The 16826-nt window shown below is 36.8% G+C and overlaps 1 protein-coding gene across 4 annotated transcripts in view; it reads right to left on the bottom strand.

Annotated features, from left to right (window-relative positions):
• SGCG (sarcoglycan gamma) overlaps window positions 1-16826 on the bottom strand; it is a 106449-nt gene that overhangs the window by 83426 nt on the left and 6197 nt on the right. The window lies entirely within an intron of this gene.

Here is a 16826-nt window from a genome sequence, read left to right as displayed (position 1 = left end):
AGTAAGTATCCTTGATATTTTCTAGAATAGTGATAGGAAGAGGCCTTATAGGATAACCAGCAACATACAAGTAGTCAGTGACAAGCCTTTCAGATTTTCAGAATGTTCATATACCTTTAGGGCTCTTTCACTTTAATTGCCATGGTTAGACTTTATAATTAACTGATTTTACCTGCCTCATAGGAACCTTAGAATCTGATTCTGGGCTTGGCAAAACCATCAATACCAGAGCACTTCATTTTTATATTCTCAAGGAAGTTCTAGTAGACACTTGATGTACTTCTCTTTCCTCATTAACTTTGCTTGACGTGCTTAGATTTTAAGCTTGTTTTTAAGTCAAGGGCATCTTGCTTTACTACCAATAGCTACCAGTTCCTATTTCTTATACAAAACTTCAGTGCTCCTTGTCTGTCTTCTATATAATACCCCCAAAAGAAGAAAAAAATCAATGAAAATGCATTTTAAAAACAGATACATAGCCTAATACATTCAAGGGTGCATGTGAAAATACTTACAGGTATCTCTCAAAATTCCCCCACAATTCTCTACTGCTTGCCACAGGGCTGAGCAAATGGAAAGGATGGCAGTTTTGTTTGCTACTGAAATAGTTTGGGGAGAAAAGGTCTGGTCAAGACTATATTCAGATTTTCTCCTGAGAATGGCATAGGAAGAAAAGCAATATTTTTGGATATTTGTGTTCTTCTTACATTTTTAAGACTGAATCAAGGAGGGATTGGCACTTTGACACCTGAGGCTAGAAGAGAAGTTGCCTCCAGCCATACTGATTTTCATGACAGCTTTCCTGGGTATGTTGTTAGCTGAAGACTGGAAAGTCAGGGAAGACAGACACTGTGTGCTGCATTTGTGATATTTAGCATCCAACAGCACATAGGAACTCTCTTCCTGCAGTGATATGGATACTCAAGTGACTGGGAAAAAGTGAAGGCAATGACTCACATTCAGGTTACACATTGAGGAACTGGAAGGAGTTGAATGAAAATGTGTTTGCACCGTTGCTAGGGAAGTTGTGTAATCCTTGGAGCAGATTTTAACAACGCTTCATGTAAAGGCCATGCATTGAGAGACCAGGATGAGCAGCTGGTAAAGTACTGTAGGAAAGTATGACCTTACTCTGAGAGAAACTAATGGGGGAAATCCCACAGAAGACAGACACTGAACAAAGAAGGAGCACTTTGAGGCTCCTGGTTTAGTACCCAATCTGCAACAGAAAGATACCACTTCTGCTCTCGATGCTTAATGTGCAAATTAGAGGTTAAGGAGAACAGTCTTTCAGATGTAAGAGACTACTTCTGTGAGCAACAAAACTGTACACACTGATCATTTTCCAGCAGCACCTTCCCCAAGATGACACAGGAAGTTAGCATACCCTTTGAATCATACAATGTAACCTCTACAGAATGGAGGGGAGGGGTGGGGAGGGGGGTGTCAAGAGAAAAAGAGATTCTTCTACATTAAATTGTATCTCTTTGCTCAAGTACCATTTTATATCCTCATAAATTGCAAGAATCTTGTCTTCATTGCAAATGAAGTCTTAACTTGTCTTTCACTGCAAAAAGAACGGATTGGGCTATGCTTTATACCATTAGTTCCACATACAGCATATTCTTATAGTAAGTCTATACCTTAGGTAGCTTGCTTTCTTTTCAAGCAATCAACATTTGAAAGTGTTGATTTCAACATGGTCTATACACTGTCAAATAGCTCCATTTAAAATCTTCTTATAGCAGTACAGATAATCAGGTAATTTGCATTTGTTAATGGTTGTATGGTTAAAAATTGGAGAAAACATATCAACCTAATTCACATTTATATGAGTGTTATACATTCATTTATAATTTTAAAAAATCAACATAAATAACAGAAAATATTTTGGGCTATATAAATTTTTAAATGGCATATTCAGAAACTATGAAATTAAATATGACAAAAAAAGAGATTCATAGTCCAACTTCCGTGCTTAGTAAACAGTAAAATTTACATGCTTATATTCCTCTGTGAAAAATATAACTACCTTAAAATACTTTTTTTCAATTATTTTACTGGAAATGCTACACAAAATCAACTACTTGTTCTGTGTTGGCCCAGGGAACTGATCCAGCAGAGGGCAAAGGCCCTGATTAGCAAGATGAGGTAAAAAAATAGCAAGACAAACAGATGGACACATGGTAACTAATAGTGTGTCAAGTTCTTCTGAACTAAAGTGACCTGATACTTATTTTGCATTCCCAAAAGGTAACTAAGCATAAATGAGCTTCGGGTTGTTTCTGGGGTTTTTTTTCCTGTCGAAAGAGTAATTATAATTAGCAATGCGGAGAAGGTTTTGTGTCACTTTCTCAGAATCACCAACAATTTCAAACTTTGAGATACATATTTAATGTGCTTGATGCAGGAGCAGCACTGCTGAAAACTGGCTATCTCTGAAGGATGCTTCCCAATTTCCTGTAGATTGCAATGCAACATCTGTAAAAAATGTCAAGCACTAACAACTCTCACTCCTCATTCCTAAGCCAATGCCATGCAATTCATTACAGTTTTTGGTTTCGCCTGCTTGTGAGGATCCTTGTGAGAGAACATAAAATTCCACAAATTAATGCTTTCCTGAGTATGAATAGTGTAACTTTTTTGGGGAGTTGAGTCCACCTCAGATAGACCCAGTGATGTGCCTTTGGAGGTATCTGTAACTTTTCTTAAAGATGGATGCTTTTGTCATCTTGCTTCTTTTTAGTCACTGTGAAACAAAGATTCAATCTTAAGAGGAAAGACAGAATTTAAGGAACAATGCTTGCAGTCATTAGAAAATCTTGACTTCTACAGAACTGTTGAGATACTTCTTATTAAGAATAACTCTAATAATGAAAATGTAAAGTATAATTTTGAGAATGAAATTAAAAAATGTCTTCCTGGTACATTTGTGTTAATCCAAGCTAATGATCAGGAACAATAGCCTTTTTTGAATAAACTACATGAAAATCTCATCTAATAAAGTAAATAATATTTAAAAGGAGGCTACTGATTTCATAAAGAGGAATGTTTATGAAGGCACTGAAAATGCACACTAGAATAATTTCCAAAAGAAAGTTTTATAAATTAGATGCTTTGAAACATTTTCAGAAACTAAAATTTTTTTGTAAATAACTCAAACTATAACAATGCAGAGAATTCAGCAGCTATAGAACATTTGCTGCATTTCTCATTTTCTCTATAGCAATATGAAGTCAAGGTGAAAGCAGAAAAGGATTTTATGGCTGTGAGACAATCATAGAATCTCACAGCAACAGACTTAAAGAGGGCCCAAACAGAGAAAACTGTGAATGTGTTTGGACAAAGAAACTGCAGTCAGCCTATAAAGTAGAAAAAGGTATCTACATACAAGCTTACGGGGGAAAAAAATGGCATCCTGGTGTACCACATCAATCTCTCTGCCAGAGTTCTCTTACTGTCTTAATAGCCACTCAGCATGGGGCTAGAATCTAAGTCCCAATACAAGAACAATTAAAAAAACAGCAGGACCACACATAGTTACAATATGACATTAATTTTTTTAACAATCAGAAAACAAACAGTCCTTTTGGAAAAGTATTCAACTTCCTAGAAAAGCTTTTTTTAAAATTTAAAATTAAATTTTTTTTTAAAAAAAATTTCCCAAATTTTAAATAAGAAATTGTCTTCTACTGTCTATAAATCTTTACTTTCCATGTTAGAATTTTATTTTATGAGTAGCTACTGAACTCCATTGAGATAAAATTTTCTCTTATCATATTTATTTTCCAGTTGCTTCAACTAATTTACAAAAAAAAATGGAAAAAGTGTAGCATAAAACCAAAATATTCACTATCTACCCTAAACCTGTCACTAAAGTGGATCATTGTACAGCTTTTTACCACAGGACTTAATTCAAGCCACAAAAATAAACTCTCTTTTCATCAAGCTCCTGTCTGTGAAACTCTAATTCAGCATTACATATGGGAATTCTCCTATCAGCATTCAAAAACACCACACATAGCTAGGAGGAGAAACAAAGCGTCTGATGGTTTGGTTAATGCCATCCAACACCTCCCACAGCTTCTCAGCTGAAAGGGCTGTTATAGCTCCAATCCCCCTTTTATCCTGATATTCTTGCTTAGCTGCATTTTGAAGCCCCTTCTCATGAATGCAGCTTTCAAAACTAAGGGGGGGAAATTATCCTGACCAGTAACAGCGTTCCTTCCTTGGATAGATCCCAAATGCATTTTAACAAAGGGCAAATTTATCATAATCACGAAAGAATGAAGTTTCCCCTTGCATGGGAGGAATGCTCTAATCCCTGCCCCACTAACATTGCACAAGATAGAACAACCCCACTGCCATTTTTATACCACTTTGATCAGTTCCTTGAGATGCAGAGAATACACAGAAAAACTTGCCTTCCTTACCCCACTTTCTTTGATGGGCTCACACAAGTATTGTAACAACAGCCGATGTCATGGCGCTACCCAACCTCCAATTAAACAATGGTGAATTGAAAACACAACTGTAGACTTTGAAAATGGTGCTGTGCTTGGTAAGAGGCTTTACAGTAAGATGTCTGAGGTGAGATGTTAAAGAACACAGGTACTGAGACCACTAAGTACCACTAAAATCCTACAATGGGTTGATTTGGGTTGGAAAAGACCTTAAAAATCATCTAGATCCCACCATGGGCTGGACCATATGCTGGTGTCAGAACTGGTTCCAAACACAACACCACATACGTGAGGACAAATTGCTACACTGAAACAACAGAACCCACTTCCCACTGTGAGAATGAAAAGTAAGGGACACTTTCTGTAAGACTTACCCATGCACAAGTAAAGAAAGAAAATCCTTTTTTATATGTTGAGCATGTAACAATACAGAGCTAGCTTCAGAAGCTTAAGGCAAATGAAGAACACCAAGGGGTGACTCTACCTAGATTAACTTTAATAGTATTTTGATGCAGCAAGGAAAGCACCAAGGAAACATACTGAGGGATTTTCTGTCTTTCAGAAGGACAGCCTGACAGCTGGAATAGATGGAAGGTCCCGTCCGACTGAAGTATTCTGTTCCAGTCTGTTCTAGCATACCTTACATTTGCATTATCTGGATTGGCCATTCTACTGTCTCATCACTCAGAATCAGAAGGTTCTTCTGAAGCTTTTCAACTGATCCTATTTCTAACTTCTTTTCAAACATCATGGCTCCAAACCCCAACAGAGAGCCCTTTTGATATGTGCTATCATGAAAAAGACATGCAATGTGCATTGTGCAAGATCTGCGTTATGTGGACAGGTCTCAACATAAACTGTTGCTGCTGCAAAAATTCAGCATACATTTTTACTCCCTGTTTTTCAAGTTTTAGCCATCTGTTTATCCTTCCATAACCCTACTACTTGTGCCACAGCTGCTTAGCTTCTTAAATTTCTGGTTAGGGAATATCTTGAAAGTTTCCTGAGGAAATCTGAGGAATCAACAAAAGAATTTTTACTGATGCTATTCTCCATGTGCAGGGACACATGATGTCACACAGCTAGAATGAAATTTAAAACTTGAATTGCTCAAAAGGCTAATCTAAAATATGAAAACAAAAATATCTAGCCAAATCCCAAGTCAAAATAATTTGCTTTACCTGGTTCTTTTCATATCTGCTTTGCCTTCACGACACATACTTCAGAAGCTTAAAAATTCATCTAATTTTTTAACTTCTCAGGATACAAGAACAACAAAATCAATGTCAAAAAGCTGCATTTAAAGCTTTCAGATGCATCAAAGAACCAAAATTACAAGCAACACTGCTAAAGAATGACAGAATGCAAAGAAGCTTTTAGTTAGAATTCAATTTCCTGAAAATTAAAGTACAACTATCAAAGGGGTAACAGTACTAAAATGAAGGTTGAAAACTGTCAATTTTTGATAGAAAGATTACTTTTAAAGTGTTAGAAACTAGTCAGATATTTTTAAGTCAATAAGAGCACATTAACAGCCTAAATGTTCAGGTTTACATGGGATAGATGCATACTAAAATACAAAGAAAAAAGTTTTTAAGAAAAAACAGCTTGAATCTTAGAGAAAGGCAGAAGAGGCTGTGATAACAAACAAAATTCCATAGAATTGAAAAACCATGTAATTAGAATTATAATGTAAAGAAACATGCTATTTAAATCAGGTAAGGTTAATTTACCTATTTAATGAACCAGCGCAAGGAATTCTGTAATCTGTTTTGGCAACCTATGCATGGTGATCTAGGAACAATTAAAAAAGGGAGAAAAAAAAGAAGCAGTGATTTTCATTGTATTCTCAATTCCTTCTAAACCCACCTCTTCTACAAGAAGAAATTGTTTAGAAGAGGTAAAGAAAAGACTAGTGAATACATGCATATAGAGGAGCTCTTTCCATTTCTTTCTTTTAGGTATCTTCTCGATCCATCTACAGGAACACAACTTTTTGATTTACAAGGTAAACTACAAAAGCACAGACAGCTGTTAGACCAGCACCTCTTAGGCAGAAGACAGAAATTAGTTCTTTCTGTCTCTTTTCCTCCTTCACACACAGAATTTCAGAAAAAAAACAACAAACAAAAAACCTTCATGAAAACAAAAACCCAATCCCTAACCCTCCCCTTGTAACCATCAAAATATGGCTGCTGCCATCACTATCAGGAATATAGACTCTCATTTATCACCAGCTGGTATGCAGGTTATCTTATTTTACATGTGTGACCTGAGATGGAATGACTCCAGCCTAAATATCCACAAGGAAAACTGCAGCATTTTTCTTTCACTATGTGTGCTTCAAGATGTCAAGCCTGGGAAAGAGAGTTCAGCTACCAAAATGTTTGATATTATTGCCTCCACTGACTCTGATCACACTTCAGACAATGGCTGGCCAGCGTCCAGTGCCCATATGCTAATCCATCTAATGGGAAGATACTTGGCCAATGACTTCAGACTGAATTACAGTTTGACTTCCAGGGGATGGTAGGAAATCTACTGGGCCTAAGAAGGATTCTTTGACAGAACTCCAGGTCCAGAGCAAGGAGGGAGAAAAGGACTGGGCATGACTTCCTTCCCTGTTTTCACAGGGACTTCCTAGAATACGAAACTACTGAAAACATGTTACAGTACAGGGCAAAGAGATCAAATGCAATGATGCCTCTAGACAGCTCACATGCTAAGAACTTTGCCAGACTGTAGGGGTAAGGTAGACACATTCCTGGAAATCTGTCTAAAACTCATATACAAAGGCTTGACAACAGGCTCTGATAAATCTTGAAATACTCAAAAAAAGTAGGAAAATATTTTGGAAAATATCACTAAAAGATGATGTTTCCTGTCCTTATATTCTTTCCTAGGCATTTATTGTGAGCTTTTGGGCAAGATGGAGCTGAGGTATTTCCAAAATTTATCATAAATACAGCACTGGAGATACCAGCATCTCAAACACCTCTCAAGTCTTCTTTTTTTATGTTAAGGGGAGCAAAGGCATAATTCATTTCTACTTGCAAGAACTCAAGACTGAGCTGTTGTCTCTGTACTGGCTTCTGTTATCAAAGAATGATTGTCACTTGCAGTGGGGAGCAGGGCTTGCGTGGCACCATCACCATGTAGACTAATACTCTGAGATTGATACAGACAGCATCATGGGAGAGGTTAAGAATGTTATACACATCATTAGAACAAGTCTGACCTACACAATGTACATTTAGCTGTTAGAACAAGTCAAGGAAACCACAAATCTTCCCTGGTTATCCACAAATCTCTGTAGACACCCATGTGAGGCAATTGCCAGTTATAAACATTATAGACAAAGCCACATAAACAGACCCCATCTACTACTCCGAGACAAATGGGAACTCCCCTTGAACATATCCCCTATAAACCTGGTTGTTCTCAATATGGATGATTTGCAGTCATATCTTCTGCAACTGACCATGGAAAGACTCAGATTACTCACTCAGGCTGAAGTTGTTCCTCAGGTATGAGCTGGGGATTGGCTCACTTTAAAGAAAAGTATCATTCTCCTACTCAATAAGGACAAGTGCCCAGAAAACAGAAGAGCAGATGTCAGATATCCCAGGGTCTAGACAGTAAAATTTGAGACCCAATCCTGATATCGGCTCAATAGGACAACTGAGTTCAATTTTCTCAACCAACATTCTGTGTAGTGAGGACTAACACTTGATGAAAGCAAGCACACAAAGAATCATCCTTCACAAGACAGCAGCTTCTCTCAAACTCCATAGTATAGTAGGACCACAGATGCCAAACTACAACATTTCATGTTAGCTCATGAAGTTGTATTCCATAAAACAGGATAACCCTATATAACCCTATATAATCCCTCACTCTGGGATCACAGCTTCACCAATGGTGAAGTTACAGCAACACAACATCTAGGCAATTACCACAAACCAATGGCTTGTATAAATAGCACAACACATTCAAGAGATAAAGCAGCTCAAGAACAAGGAAGCCTATGCTGTGAAAATCCCAAGCCTTCTGAAGTAGCTGCTTACACCACCTACACTCCTGCTTAGACGCAGCAGGGATGCAACTTATCTTTCGGAAGAGTCTCGGGCTTGGGAAGAACGGACATGAGCCAGTATCCACTAATCATCTCAGGGAACAGACACAGTCAGTGGACACATTCTTCTCTGAAGTCTTTTTCTGATTATACTACAATGTCCCCTGTTGTTATTCTCTCACATCTAAATCTATTATTCTTTGCTTCACAATGTTCCAACATGAAACAGACTGGCTTGAGACTGAACCTATCTAATATTAATCTACAGTCTGGCTGTTAAGGCATTCTCTTGTAAGGTGAAGCAGTATGCTTCCATAGCTAGTAACTTTCTGAATTTGGTTTCCCACTTCCCTGTCCCTTTTTTAGTCTATAATCAAAAATGTGGCTAGGTCATCTATAACTTTTTCCAAGTTACATTAAATACAATTCAGGGCTCTCCTGTGTAAAACAACTCCTTTGCTACTGCTCCAGAGACAGAATTTTGGACTTGTAAAATTTATAGCCACTGCACTATTTTACATTAACTGTATGTGCACTATACACCAAATCATAAATTATTTTAAAGACCTATTGCATAGTATGTCATATTTAGTACAGGCAAATGCCTCCCAAAATATTCCCAATAAGAAGTACCCTTGCCAGTTGTTGTGAAAACGTAAGCCCTCTTTATGAGACTATATTTGGTCTTGTGCATTTTATAAGTTTGTATACAAAAGCTCAGTGTTACAAACAGTATTTCCTTTTTTATAATCTAAGAAGAATTAGATTATATTTAGCTTGTTTTTACTCAGTGTGCAGCAGGTAAATTGCAATTCTTTTAAAATCTTTCAAGAACTTTAAGAAACAAAGCCCACATATACAATGTAAATTCTTAACATAAAATCCTGAACACAATCTGTCAAAATACATCAGTGTGAAGAGACTTACAGGTTGTGAGATGTATAGGTTATGACCTATAATTTTTCAGGATGACAGCTTGGGTGCATGAGGTATTTGCAAAGATCACAAATTCCCCTCATTGGATGTAGCATTTAACCTGTCCTTGACATCTGCTAATATTTATGATCTCCATTATTATCTGTGTATGTATCCCATACTTGTACTTTAAACAGGTGGGATACATTTAAGAATAGCAATGTTCCAAACATCCAATACTTACAAATCCATAGGATTTGTAGTAAGATTGACTTCCAATGAACTCCAAAACAAAATCTGTCTTTCTGCCTATGCAACATGTGTTACATATCTGCTTTTACAATTTCTTGTAGAGTGCATTAGCAGCACACAACAATTCACTTCAGGTTTAGCCTTCTCTCCGCGACCCCCTTTTACTGTGAATTTTCAGTGCCAGGCTATTGGATAAACTAACTTTAACAGCAATAGCAGGCCAATCCACTACTAGTACTTTATTTTTCAGGATCCTTGGGACAAAAACCAAGGAACAAGGAATATACTGGAGAAGCCCTTCTGATGGTGGCACATTTCCAGTGAGCTGATTTCCAAAAGACCAAACAGCCTACTTCCTGTGACAGTGGCAAATGCAATCTCATGCCAAAGCAGAATCCATAAATCTTCAGAAAAAAATATTGACTGGCACTGGACAGCCATAACAGAATGATCCACAGCCTTTCCCTACTGGCCCACAAAGAACTTTAGGAAGAGTTCAGGACTAGGGCTAATCACTTGTTTCTGACAGCAGCAGCACACTCCAAACTACCTGGAATAGCACACAGAAAGTCTAAAGTGAATATAGAGTAAGCCTAGTATTTCCAGCTTGGGGAAAAAAGAGTTTTTAAAAATTACTTTTAAGATTGTATTTTTAGCAATGTAAGGGGGAAATTTAGGCCCAAGAAGTTTGGTAAATGCTCTCCCCTTGTCCAGTTTCTGTGACCTTGTTTGTTACTTACAAAGGAAAACAAAGATATGGTACTTTCGTTTGAACTGCTTGCTAGGGTTGCTTTTGGTTAGTAAATTAAATGCAAGGTCAAGCTGCTTTAGCAACAAGGAGTTTTGATAAGGTGCTCCCATGGTTGTGTTACAAAATCATGATGACCTCAATGTTACTATGAACTCAGGCTTAATGAAAATGTGAAAAAGTGATTTGTGTAGCCAGGAAATATTACATAATCAGAATGTAGCAGTAAGTCTAGCTGAGACATATATATGCAGATGTAATATTGAAAAAGTGTATGTGTGCAGATTTTTATGTATACACATAACAAAATTAGGGGTGCTCCCTGAAGTTTCTTCTGAGGCAATGTTTACTTGTCTTCCAAAAAGGAAACAAGACAATAAGAAGGCCTTGTGATAAAATGTAACAGCTTTTATTCCAGTTATAAAAATGTTCATTCTGCCATCTATCTGCTGAGGTAAGCCTGAGAATTCTCATTAAAATTTCAGCACGGCTGGTCATAAAAAAAATAAGAAAGTAGGAATAGTTAAAAAAGAGATAATTGAATTCTTACATGATTACAGTATAGTGTGACACATCTAAGTAAGGCTGTACCTTCTGCCACTGAACAAAAGGTTACCTGGCATGGGATGTGTCGCCTGTCACTAAATAAGCTATGAGATTTATTCACTTGGAAAGTTGGGCCCTATTTAGTCTGCTACTTACAGAAGTTAAACACTATGATTTTATTATAAAAATAATACAGAGTACTAGTTCTCACTAACACATTACTCTAGTTACATAAAACACGTATTAAATTTGCTTTTAAAATGTAAGGCAAATATCCTGAGGCACTCCTAATGGCACAAAATGGTGTTGTTACTTCCAGAGACAAAACTGAGCTATTCAAGAACAGTAAGTCACCAGTACTATAGCTTTAATTATATTTGTCTAATTCTGTGAAGAAGCACAAGTGAGTAAAATGTTGTCTTTGTCTGTTCAGGCACTTCTGTAATGGTAAAAGTCCAAAGATGTCTTAGAAGGACAGACAATCATTCAATAATGATGATGGAGAACACATAAAACTAGAACTATCAAACTCATGAAAACAAACCTGGTTTCTTCTGACAAATGTGATGAGAAAGACGACGTACACTAACAACACTAGTGACTCCTCAGGAAGCTGAAGCTCAAAAAAACTCACATCAATAATGTTTCCCCTATACTTTTACTTAAAACTGATCTGTCATGATCTCCTGGAACTGCTTATAGACAATTCTTTCACCAGATTAATCAAAACTTCCTCTTTTCTTTTTCCTTCCAGTTCCTGGAGCTCACTATGGAATTTTGCTGTGCAATGAGGCCAGACAGCTTTTCACTGGACTTTAAAAATTCAGTAGAGGCTTATGCTCAGGAAGAAAGGAAGAGTCATCTATACTAAAGAGAAGTGATAAGATGGCTTTATAGGAGGTAAGAGATGTGAAGACATAGGAATGACATGCAAAAAAGAATTTGAGAAATATGAGAGAAGCAAACAAAATAAAAGGGACTGAGAAAGGGTGGAGACAACAAAAACAATCTGTAGCAGTAAACCACAGGACAGAGAGCAACAGCAATGTCCCACCAAAAATAGCCTTATTTCATAGGATAGATGGAAAGTACTCGCTACTACCAATTGTTGTAAGCTTAGTGACCTTTTCCACTTAAGAACTGAAGGAGTTTGGAACAGAAGCTAGCTCATTTACATGATTTTATAATGGGTAGAAACAACTGCTGAAATTTCAACACTGCTTACCAAAACTCAAATGGGCTACCTCCAAACTGGAAAGTAATGACAACTGGAAAGTAATGACAACAAGTCAGTTAGCACTTAAGCATTAACCTGAAGTATCACCAAAATTATTTATTTTCTCAACTGAATAGTGCATATTGTAAGACTCGACTACTGTGAAACAAAAGTTATTATTTTGCTAAGTTTGTAGCAGTAAACTCACTTGTGTCTACCAACTGGAAATGGAATCCTGCTATTCCATGGAGACAAAAGCATTTCAACATTTTCTGTTGGATTAGCATCTGAGAACTTTGTAATGTTCATAAGTATTGTAAATGCAATTTTCATACAGAATCATAACTCAATTAAACATCTGGTCCTCATAGATTATTTTAAATATTACTTATAATGAAATACCTAAGCTATGCAGGAAAAATAAAGTTAAACTTTTCCATTTTTAGCTGCTCTACTAACAATTCAAAATCTAGTTTTAGAACCTCTTACTTTTCACAACAATGCATGCATTTCTCAGCCCAAGGAAGTTCTTGAACATAAAGTATCAGAATAAAGAACGTATCAGATGAAAGTTTGAAGTATATTGGCAAATACGTATGCTTAGAAATAAATAATTTTGTACCAGTTGTTTAATTAGTTCTTGTGATTTCATAAACTCTTTGAAGATTTCCCTTCAAATAAAGTAATGTATATTAGTGCACTGGTGACATTCACTAAAACTTTCAGTAACAATAAGTAAAGAGACTGCACACATCTTCCCATAGCACTGTGCTTGCTGCATCTAACAATCATGTTGGCAGCACAGTCATAGCTATTTCCATATTAGTTGCTGGAACTCAGATTCCTGCATGTATTGGGCACTTTCCCCTAAGCAGACAGTAATCCCTACCTACCAATATGATAATCTCCAATTGGCTGCTGTATGATCTAACTCTTTTTCGGATGTACTGGTGTCCAGAGCCAGGCTGGATGGGACTTTGAGAAGCATCGTGTAGTGGAAGGCATCCCTGACTGTGGCACAGGGTTGGAACTGGATGATCATTAAGATCCCTTCCAACTCAATGTTATGATTCTCTTCTGTGATGTAAAGACCTCCTTCCATGTTGCAGGAGACTTACTTCACATTCTGTAAGAGTATACCATTTCCCAGAACTGTTACCAGAAAATGGTTATGATTTACCATTACCCATTTACCAATACCCATTACAAGCAGATAAATGAAATTGCTTTGAGTATGTTTCAGGCATGTTTACATTTGTTTTCATGCTATCATTGACATACAGTTTCAGTTAAAGATTCTCATTTATTCCTGTCACCTGATCCTAAAGAATAATGATCCAGTGTAAGGCTGTTTTACAGGGGGTAAAAAAAGGAGATAATATTTTATTTCCATTCAAATCACCCTGTTTCCATAGTCTGTTGTGACTATTGAAGACATCATCAGTTGTTCCTATTCCTCATGCAGTACCAATTGGTTTCTTGTGACAAAAAGCACGACAATTTTACCTCATTACTTTTTTTCCCCATCAAAGACCTAGATTGTGAAAAAATGTAATTCATGTACTTGATACCAAATGAGTTTACATCTAAAACTAACAAGAAGAAAAGACATGCCAGCATCTCCTTTACAATAATGTCTGCAATAATAAGCTATTCAAAAGGATGAACAGAAAGAAGGAATTCATTTTCCAGACTTTTCCGAAGTCAACTATCAAGCGATTTGTAGCAGCATTGGGATACTTCTAGGTGATGTCTGTTGCAGCTGATTGAAGAGACAGTTTGTTACTACAACCAACTTTAGTCAAGCTACTTATTGTCAGGTATGCATTTTCTTCTTTTTTCACAACTCCCAATAAAGTAGAAAAAGCATGATTGCTGATGGTTTTAGTTGTCTTATTACTTTCATGAAGGCATTGTATTTGCAGAATACTGCCACAACTCATCAGTAAGAGATGGAAAAATCACATAGTAGTTCAACCTCCAAGACAAATTCAAGTGCCAAGAAGTAATTTTGTGCTAACTACTAAATCTATACTAACTTCTTAAAAATATTCTGCCATATGAATAAGAAAATAATTGCCTGGAAAAAGAAGTGAATTGTAGACACAGCTGTAAGGTAAGAGTGTAGTGAACTCAACCAAAAGTGTATTCCCATAGCTCAACGAAATTTTCCAAAACCTTATGGAGCTGCAATTAAAATAAAAACAAGATTTTACATGCAGCCATAAAAATTATTTTAGTCTAGTCACTTCTGCTGTTAATTATGATTTTCTGCACTCTCTGCAAAAAGACTCCTTGGGTCCAGGCTCATAATTGTCCAGCCCACACAGTGGGCTGACAGCTGCAGTAGTCATGGGAAAGAGACTGACCCTGATCAGAGATTATACCTGAAAATGACAGTACAATCAATAAACCCTAATGATACATAGATGAGAAGCAGATTTTACAGATGGCCTCAACTCTTGGATATTTGCATGAAGGGCTGATTTCTGGATAGGCATGGACCTTGAGGTAAGCCTGTCAGCCAATAGTGGATACAGCAAATATCTGCTGGAGAAACGGCAAAATTTTCTGCCCTTGCTCACCAGCTTGATGATAGAACTAAAGAAAATACATGGATCAGCATGAACGTCCAAAATTTATTATCTGCCACTGGAATGTCTTCAATCAGTGTTGCATTCATCACAGATAAAGGTCTGCCATGCTCAAAGACATATGTGCAAACAGAGGTGTCAACTATACAAGCAACCTGAGACAAGAACTCACTGGCATGCTTAGGCACACTTGCATTTTTTGTTGGAATGGAGGACTGAATGTAGTTGTTATTAGCATATTTTTGGACTCAGCTGAGCAAACAATAACAATGGATGCTTAGTTTGGGTTACTGATTCAACCAGCTGCAAGTTAACCTACCACTTAAGCACTGAAAAAACCCAAAAAATAACCCCAAAAAAATCATCACCAACAAAAAAACCCCAAAAAAATAAAACAAAAAACCCCCCAAAAATATCTGAATACAGCTTCTGACAAAATTTGCCATAATTAACACATAATTTCAAAATATTCCAAGAAATTCAGTATGTGTAGTGTATGAGACATTGTATGGCAGTAAAAATCCCAAGAAAAAGTATTAAGATGTGTTTTGGAGAGATTACCACAAAACACTCCCAAAACTGAGAACAGTTTGGCCATCATTAAGTTTAACCAGTAGATAAAAGAGATACACAGCACCATACTTAAAAATGGAGGGATGCTTCCTTTTAGCACAGATATTTCATTTGTTTCAGATTTAAGATTAACCTTCACTTATGGGAATAAAAAAAGCAATGATAGTGAAAATTTCCTTACAATCTTCCTTACCTCCTTTATTACTCAAACGCTAGTGTTTAAAAAAATACAAGCAATTCCTATTCTTGGCAAATCTTTAAACAGGATTAGGAAGGCAAGATACAAGCTGGACAAAGAGCAGAATCATACATATATTCTAATTATATAGTATTAAGAACCCAATAACCCATGTTGATGGGTTACTGCACACACTTCAGAAGTAGCATAATGAGTTCCCCTAAAAAGGCAGGCCTGATGAGACTGCTACATTGCTCCAAGCTATCAGTCAAATGTGCTGTTAAGAAGACAGCATATGCTAACAAAAGGGTATTATTAAAGAAGATAAAAAATACCTTTTCCCATAAACACATATAGTTTTCTTGAAGCCCTGTTAATTTGGTTGGAGGACAGGCACAAATTTTCTCTGTTGATCTAAGTAAAGTTGACTTTGCCTTTCCACTGAGAAGTTAGAATTCAAAGTTTCAGTCTCCTCAAGTCTAGTGTATCCTAAATATGCAATGCTCAAATGTAACATGAAACCAACTGTACTCCTTAAAATGCAGTACTTTTAGTTGCATTTGCAATTTCTTAATGTATTCCCTTGCAATAGAACCAATACAGACCTGTGCAACACTGTAATATTGCTGCAGCTTTCAAACCTATGTTCAGGAGCATCAAGAACTGCAGCACATCTGCAATGCTTAACCTGAAATAATCTTTTGGAACAGAGAAAGTCCTTAGTGATACCCTGGGTCAATTGTTGCAAAACTTGACTGAAATTTCATGGTAATTCCACCCTTGAAAAAGTCATGATGAATGAGTGTACTTATCCCCCAAAGCACAACTATTTTTTTTTCCTTTTAAAGTGGTATTTAGACCAAGTAGCACCACAACTTAACAAGGCTTAAGTTCAAAGGTGTAATAAGTGATTCAGGCCATACTGTTATTTTCTCTACACAGACTGAACAAGAAGAAAGTATTAAACATTCTGGAATGAAAACACCATAATTGACAAGATTATTTAATTAGACTACAGTAGAAGGCTCTCTGAAGGCTCTGTCCTGGTGTCACTCACTAAAACTACGTCAGTAACAATAAGCAAAGAGAGTGCACACATCCTCCCACAGCACTGTGCTTGCTGCACCTAATAATTACATTGGCAGCACAGTCACAGCCATTTCCACATTAGCACATTAGTTGCTGGAACGCAGATTCCTGCCTGTATCTGCACAATCCTCTATGCAGATCCCAATCCCTAACTATGAGTATGATTACCTGCAATAA

Source organism: Motacilla alba, chromosome 1 (genome assembly GCF_015832195.1).
Source record: "Motacilla alba alba isolate MOTALB_02 chromosome 1, Motacilla_alba_V1.0_pri, whole genome shotgun sequence".
Classification (NCBI taxonomy): domain Eukaryota; kingdom Metazoa; phylum Chordata; class Aves; order Passeriformes; family Motacillidae; genus Motacilla; species Motacilla alba.
The sequence above is the reverse complement of the archived record's forward strand: the minus strand, read 5'-3'. Positions and strand labels throughout refer to the sequence as shown.